Here is a 7,789-nt window from a genome sequence, read left to right on the forward strand (position 1 = left end):
TATCAGTAGTGGGGCAAGGGGGGCACCAGTGCATTTTGTTAGTGCAGGTTGCCTACATCAGAGGCAGATATGCACTCAGGAGCAAACCTATTGTTCTCCTTTGATTGACAGGTTCTTAACACATGCTATCCTTCTTTATTGCATTACTGGAGCACATTAAAAATGTTTAAAATCTTTTCAATTTAAAAAAAAGTATACATAGGTGGTTTCACTATGAAACCACTGTAATGCAAGGGGTTGTTCATCGTCTTTCAAAAACCCACTAATTTTTAATTTTCAATATTTTATTACACTGATGTTACATTTTCTTTCATACATATTTCTTTTATCAACTGATGCCCACAAAAAATTTTTGTTTAATGAAAAATTTCAAAGTACATTACATACAACACTTGTTTTCTACTTTTCATGATACTCCAAAAAACAGTTTATTTTATCTGTTAGGCACAATCCGACATCACATACTTTGTGTGACCATCTGGTCCTATGATGCTCCTTTTTTGAACTACAATTCACACAGCTTTTTGATTTGCTATGAACAGGAATATGCAGTTTATTGGATTGTCTTTTATCGACAGAGACTTTCACTCTAAATGTCTTCTTAGATGATGATGGCTGGGAAAGTACTATCCTTTTCCTGCCAGGAGAAATGCTGCCTTGCACAAACAGACCCTCAACCACTAGTATCTTAAAATCTTTCAATTTCAGAGGTGTTCCTCCACTTTTTATTTTATATATGTTGTAGGCATTCACGACAGTGACGTTCAAGAAATGGAAAAATATTCTGTGCCACCAGTTCTTGCTTTTCCTGTCTAATTCATAAGTAGATTTGAGCATGTGTGCTTTGTCAACACAACCCACTGAAGTATTGTAGTCACATATGACTTTTGGACATTTTATTGCTTCCTGAGAGCCATCTCTTTTTCTTTGGTTCACTGTGGCTTCTTGGTTTGGATTATGGACGTTTCAGAGAAAAATAACAGGTTTTTTGTTCATCCATTTAGTGCAGGTTACTCCCTCCCAGTTCCTCCACTCTGATTCCCCATGAGTATAAGATTTGTCCGATTTAAAATCTTTTGGCAAGTATTTCCTGACACTTTTAATTGTGCTACAGGCATATATTTTATCTAATAGAAGGTTTTGTAGAATGGAACTGATGTAAAATAGTTGTCTACATAGATTTCATAACCCTGACCTATCAGCGATCTTGTCAAATCAGTAACAACTCTCCCACCTAGGTTCTTTTCTACCTGGGTTCCATTTTTCCCTGTGTAGATTTGAAATTAACAAATATACCCCATTTAGTCCGTGCTTACCCACACATTGTAACCCCTTTTTATGGGTTTCTGTGGCATATACATTTTCATAAATGATCGCTCTTTGAACTTAATCTTGACTCGTCAATGCTATGTTTCTTAGATCGCTTGTAACAATTTTTGTAGGTTGTGGAGAGAGAATTTAGCAATGGTCGTAATTTATATAGTTTTTCAGAATCTGCTGATCCCCTCTGTGCTTGTTTTTTCGTTGTCATATACATGTAAATTAGAAAGAAGCTACACAAATCTATTCAGTGGCATTCTTTGGGTAATGTATTCATCCCGCAATACTGGGAAAGATGACCAGTGATCCCTAAAATTAGGTTGTGTATTTACACCCATAAGTAAATTAATACCTAAAAACACTTTCATCTCACCTATATTTGTAGGGTGGGGAATGATACCACCGTCCTTTTGCATAGCATATAAATTTGTCTGATACACTATTTCCTCCAATGTGTAATTCGTAAAAAGTTCAAGGAAAAAGTCAACTGGGAAAGAAACATTATCGAAATTGGGCGAAAGCCCAGTTTCCTCCACAAAATTTACATGGTCATAATCACCGAACTCACGTGCCCACTTTGGTTCTGTAAAGTCTTGGGTGAAAGGAAGAAGTTCACTGACATCAGCTGGAGCTTCAGAAACTTCTTTCTCAGCTGCTAAAGAAGTAGGAGCGTGGGGGCTTCCTGTCCAAGGGCCTGAGTAATATCCTCCAGATTACCGTGTTCATCCTCTTCGGATTCTGACAGTTCTGACAAATCGCTTGTAATATCCTCAAAAAGTAGGTTGTAGACAGTAGCCTCATCTAATTCCGACAAGGTGTATCTTTTGTCCATCTGAATAGAGGTAAAAGTTAACCCTTTGTGTCACAGTGGTTTCACTGCGAACCCACTTTTTGCTGCTGTAACTCTTCAGGCTTGCCCAGCGAGATCTTGACATGTGGAATAACCAGGTCTACTGCCAGATGTTTGTGTCGCTCTGGTACAATATTTCGGCCACGTAACTCGTTTCTTTCTTCAGGTGCTACCTGAGACTGCCATATAGGAGGATCTTGTCCAGTATTTATGCCCAGAGGGCGCTGGGTGCTCTCTCTGCGATCCGCGCCCGCCTGGCTCTGCTTGTAATGTGTTGTCTCTTCCCCGGTGGTCAACGAGTTACGTGGCCGAAATATTGTGCCAGAGCGACACAAACAAGTAGACACTTTTTGCTGCATTATAACTTACTGTGTATAAGAATAGAAGCTTTCTATGGTAAAGGTATCACAATAGCGTAGTGGTTTTACAGCAAAACCACCAACATTTATGCTTCTCATTGTTTCAAATAATGTGCTATATTCAAACTTTAGACATATCTTCAATCTAGAACATATTTCGTAGGGCCTACAAAAATTTTACTTACATTGAATAAAGTACAGAACTCAAATGGTTCAAATGGCTCTGAGCACTATGCGACTTAACTTCTCAGGTCATCAGTCGCCTAGAACTTAGAACTAATTAAACCTAACTAACCTAAGGACATCACACACATCCAAGCCCGAGGCAGGATTCGAACCTGCGACCGTAGCGGTCGCTCGGTTCCAGACTGTAGCGCCTAGAACCGCAAGGCCACCGCGGCCGGCAGTCCAGAACTGAATAACACAAAACAACGTGTCTGAATCATAATATGTCGCACTTTCACCGAAAACACGCGTTAAATGCCGGTTCCTGCTCGCAGCATTGTTCTTTCAAGATTTGTTGAGTCAGTTAATCGAAAATCCGCTACAGTGCACCACAAACAAGGGCGAGATGGTGGTTTGACAGTGAGTCACCTATCCCGCAAATGGTTACCTATTGTTCGCCTTTGATTGACAGGTACTTAACCTATGTATCTGCTAAAAGGATTCTTCCTTTTGATTGACAGTTACATAAACTATTGGTCCCGTGCCCCCTCCACTGCCCCCACCCGACCCCTCCCCCTTATCTGCTACAGGTACACTTTCAGGTCTGAGTTATTGGAATAGCTCCTCTCACTCTTATCAGTTTGATTGACTGCTTAATTAAATTGATCAACTAATTAACTTCTCACTCACTGGTAAATCCCCTGCCCCAGAAAATGGCGGGCAGTTCAAATTCCATCAGGACAATGCAACATACAAGGGCTACCTCGACTAACCTAAGAAAAAGGCGGGAAAAAAGGGCACTTGGGCTATCTCCACTAACGTGAGTCATCCAACTGCCACCTCTTCCTAGGAATTGGATGGAAAAGGAATCAGGCTGTGCTGAGCATAAATCTTTATTTTCCGTCCACTGTTTATTTAAGCAATTAGAGGCAGTACCTCGATCAACTGTGTTCACACCAAGGTCCAGAGACCAACTGACCTACTACATAGTACTGCTACCAGAGGGCCCTGTCGTCCATTCCATAATGTAATCCAAGATGGCAGGGAAAATGGGGGGAAACAGTGCGTTCACCAGGGGGTCTGGGCCTAGTACACAGTACGAACATCAGAGGGAACTGTCGTCTGTTCCGTGACATAACCCAAGATGGCTGTCAGGAGGGAAATGACTCAGCCTGTGCTGGGCTGCTGGAGAGAAGAAGGAGTATACTTTATTTATTTTGGAACAATTTATTTAGGGATGGATTTGAGATAGTATATTTATCACAATCACGCAAAACACACTCTCTGACATGCTTGTGGTCACGCCACACAGCCTACAGACCTGTAAACTACTTGTAAATTACCGAAATAACGCTCTGCAGACACGCAAACAACTCTTAATTACCAAAATAATTTCAGTACACAGCACACAGATATGCAAACTCCTCCTAAATAATACAGTATACTGATGTGAAGACATGACATCAACTTGTAAACTGTCCTCATAATGCATAGCACAGCCTACAGACCTGCTCAAAAAATAATGCAACAGACATGCAAACAACATGTGTAGGCACTGCCTGCTGCCCCCTGTCCACTAGACCATACAGGAGGCTACCTCACATGCTCCCAGAAGTCGGAATGCACCGGCAGCCCCGCGATGTGACTCGGCCGTTAGCTGCCAAGCCACACACAGGTGCAGCCGTGCGGGATTAGCCAAGCGGTCTGTGGCACTGCAGTCATGGCCTATGCAGGTTGGTCCCAGCCGAGGTTTGAGTCCTCCCTTGGGCATGGGTGTGTGTGTTTGTCCTTATGATAATTTAGGTTAAGTAGTGTGTAAGCTTAGGGACTGATGACCTTAGCAGTTAAGTCCCATTATTTCACACACACGCACACACACACACACACACACACACACACACACACACACACACACACACACACACACACACACACAGGTACCTGTTCAGGTCCCACCAGCATGAGGCGACGGCATCCCTTTCATACTTGACACCACAGAAATTCCTCTAGAAATACGTGATCACTTAGGCACCATTGCTGACGCAACCTGACAGGAGCAAAGACCTATTTGCAGAATGCAGACGCAAATTTTGTTGGTATTGGTATTAGCTGTGGTGTAGTAGTATTAATACGAGTAGTTGCTTTCTTAATAGGCAGAGAATTTCGATACCATTATTTTTACTCCTTACTTAGGTCTACTGGAGTAACTGAACATTGGTAATGTAGACAAATAGTTTTTTCAGTAACTGTAAAATTTTACCATGAGTGAGAAGAGTGGGCTCTGTCATAGGTTTGTGAGTAGTGGGTTATGGTGTGGGATTTGTTCAAAGTATTTTCATTGGGGGGAATGCAGTGGGGAAGCCAGTGGTCATTTTAGTGAGATACTCTCGTGGGAATGCCGAATCTGTAGTAGAAATAAGTTGATAGAGAAGCAGGAGCGTAAGATCTGTGCCCTTCGGATGCAGTTACAATTCACAAAGAAGGAACTAGATAGGTTGAGGAGGGTGAAGGGTGGTGGGGAATGGGAATTGGCACTTGGCAAGAAGGTAGCTAGGAAGAAGAAGTATTCAGACAGTTTTACTTTGCGTATATGCAATAGATATGACCAACTGTCAGAGTTGAGTGGAGAGGAGCCTCATGTACCTGTAGATGTAGGGAACATGCAGCCGTCCTCAGCAATTAGGAGGCCTAGGTTAAACGCAAAGTCTAGCAGAAAGAAGAAGGTTCTGCTGCTAGGTAGTTCTCACGGTAGAGGTGTGGGCCAGCAGTTGCAGGAAGTGTTGGGGAGTGAGTACCAGGTCACCAGCATTGTGAAACCTAGTGCAGGATTGGCTCAGGTGACTGATAGCATAGGGGAGTTATGTAGGAATTTTATGAAGGAGGGTCAAGTAGTGATAGTGGGTGGAGCAGGGAATAGTCTCAATAGGGACAGGGAATGTGATGTAGGTGGTGACCTGGTAAAGATAGCTACTCAAACTGGTGGCCCTAATGTGCATTTTGTGTAACTGTTTCAGCATTATGATCGACGTCACCTTAATGCGGCAGTTAGGTGTGTTAAGTGGGGCTGTAGAGGGTGCTGATGGCAGAGGGCATAGGTCACATATCAGTGGTGCCAGTTGGGTCTATCAATAGATTTGATTTCACTAGGCATGGCCTGCACTTCAGTAGGTATGGGAAGGGGATGTTGGTTAAGCTTATAGGTGACTGTGGAGTGGGTTGTGGTGATGGTGGTGGTGGTGGTGGTGGTGGTGTCAATCATGGAAAAATTCCTGTAGTAGTTAAAGGAAGTCCCTCTAACTAAGGGCTCGCCTCCAGAGGATGTAATGTTTCCAAGTAGAGAAGGAATTAGCATATTCCATCAAATTATAAGAGGAAGTAGAGATAAAGTTGGTGAACTGCTTATAGATGTTGACTACGAAATTATTGGTGTATCAGAGTACCACTTAAATAATTTGACAATTCAGAGGCTTCCTTTACCAGGATATGGATTAGCTGGCTGGTTCTCAAGGCGTTCCTTGCGGGGCGGGGTAGTGGCTCCGTACATAAAAAACAGTATTCCATTTGAGTCCGTAGATGCATCACGACACTGCACAGATCAGATATTTGAATGTTTTGCAGCGATAGTTGAATTTAGTGAAACTAAACTTCTAATTGTTGTTGTTTATAGGTCCCCAAACTCCGACTTCAGAGCATTTCTGCTCAAGCTAGAGAGGGTCCTTGATTCACTTTGTAGGAAGTACCAGAAACTAGTTATATATAGCGACTTCAATATAAATTTTGTATATGATGGTGCAAGAGAAAGGATTTTGGTAAATCTCCTAAATTCGTATGATCTGATGCAAACTGTGTTTTTTGCAACTAGGGTGCAGGGGAACAGTAGCACAGCCATAGAAAACAGTTTTATTCATTCTTCATTACTAGATGGACATTCTGTTAGTAAAAGCGTGAATGGCCTTTCAGACCATGATACACAAATTTTAACACTAAGAGGCTTTTGTACTCAAACCAAGGTCATATTTAATTTCGAACTATGTAGGAAAGTTAATCCAACAGCAATAGAGAGTTTTTTAAACCTTGTCAAGGAACAAAAGTGGCAGGATGTTTACAGTGCCGATAACATCGATGATAAATACAATGCTTTCTTTATCACGTTTCTCATGCTCTTTGAGAGTTGCTTTCCAATAGAACATTCTAAACGGGGTACTAGCAGTAATGGGCAGCCCAGGTGGCAGACTTGTGCGATAAGGATATCATGTAGAACAAAGTGGGAATTATATCAAAATGTTAGAAGTAGTCACAATCAAGCTACAGTGGCCCATTACAAACAGTATTGTAAGGTGCTTAAAAATGTTATCAGGATGGCAAAGAGTAAGTGGTATGCCAATAGAATACCTAATTCACAGGATTAAATTAAAACCATATGGACTGTTGTGAAGGAAGTGTCTGGTCAGCAGCACAAGGTCGACAGTATGAAGTCAGTTCTCAGTAAAAATATTTCTGTTACTGATAAATCAGATATATGTACAGTATTTAACAAACATTTCCTGAGCATTGCTGGTGAATTAAATAAAAATTTAGTCTCTGCAGGAAAACATATAACTTTCTTGGCAAATGCCTTTCCGAGACTGATGTCTGAAATACTCCTCTGTGATACGGACAAGAGGGAGATCGAGTCAATAATTAAATCACTGAAGACAAAGGACTCTCATGGTTATGATGGAGTGTCTAGCAGAATATTAAAGTACTGTGCTGCACATGTCAGCCCTGTATTTAGCCACATTTGTAATTTTTCCTTTAGGAATGGTCAGTTTCCTGAGCGATTAAAGTACTCAGTAGTAAAGCCCCTTTATAAAAAAGGAGAAAGGGATAATGTAGATAATTTTAGACCAGTTTTTATGCCATCAGTGTTTGCATAAGTTATTGAAAAGGCTTTGTATGTAAGAGTAATTGATCATTTTATATCACACAATTTGTTATCAAATTTACACTTCAGCTTTAGAAGTCGTTTAACAACTGAAAATGCTATATTCTCTTTTCTCTGTGAGGTACTGGATGGGTTAAACAAAAGGTTTCGAACACTTGGATATTTTTTGAT

Source organism: Schistocerca piceifrons, chromosome X, assembly GCF_021461385.2.
Source record: "Schistocerca piceifrons isolate TAMUIC-IGC-003096 chromosome X, iqSchPice1.1, whole genome shotgun sequence".
NCBI classification, from domain to species: Eukaryota; Metazoa; Arthropoda; class Insecta; order Orthoptera; family Acrididae; genus Schistocerca; species Schistocerca piceifrons.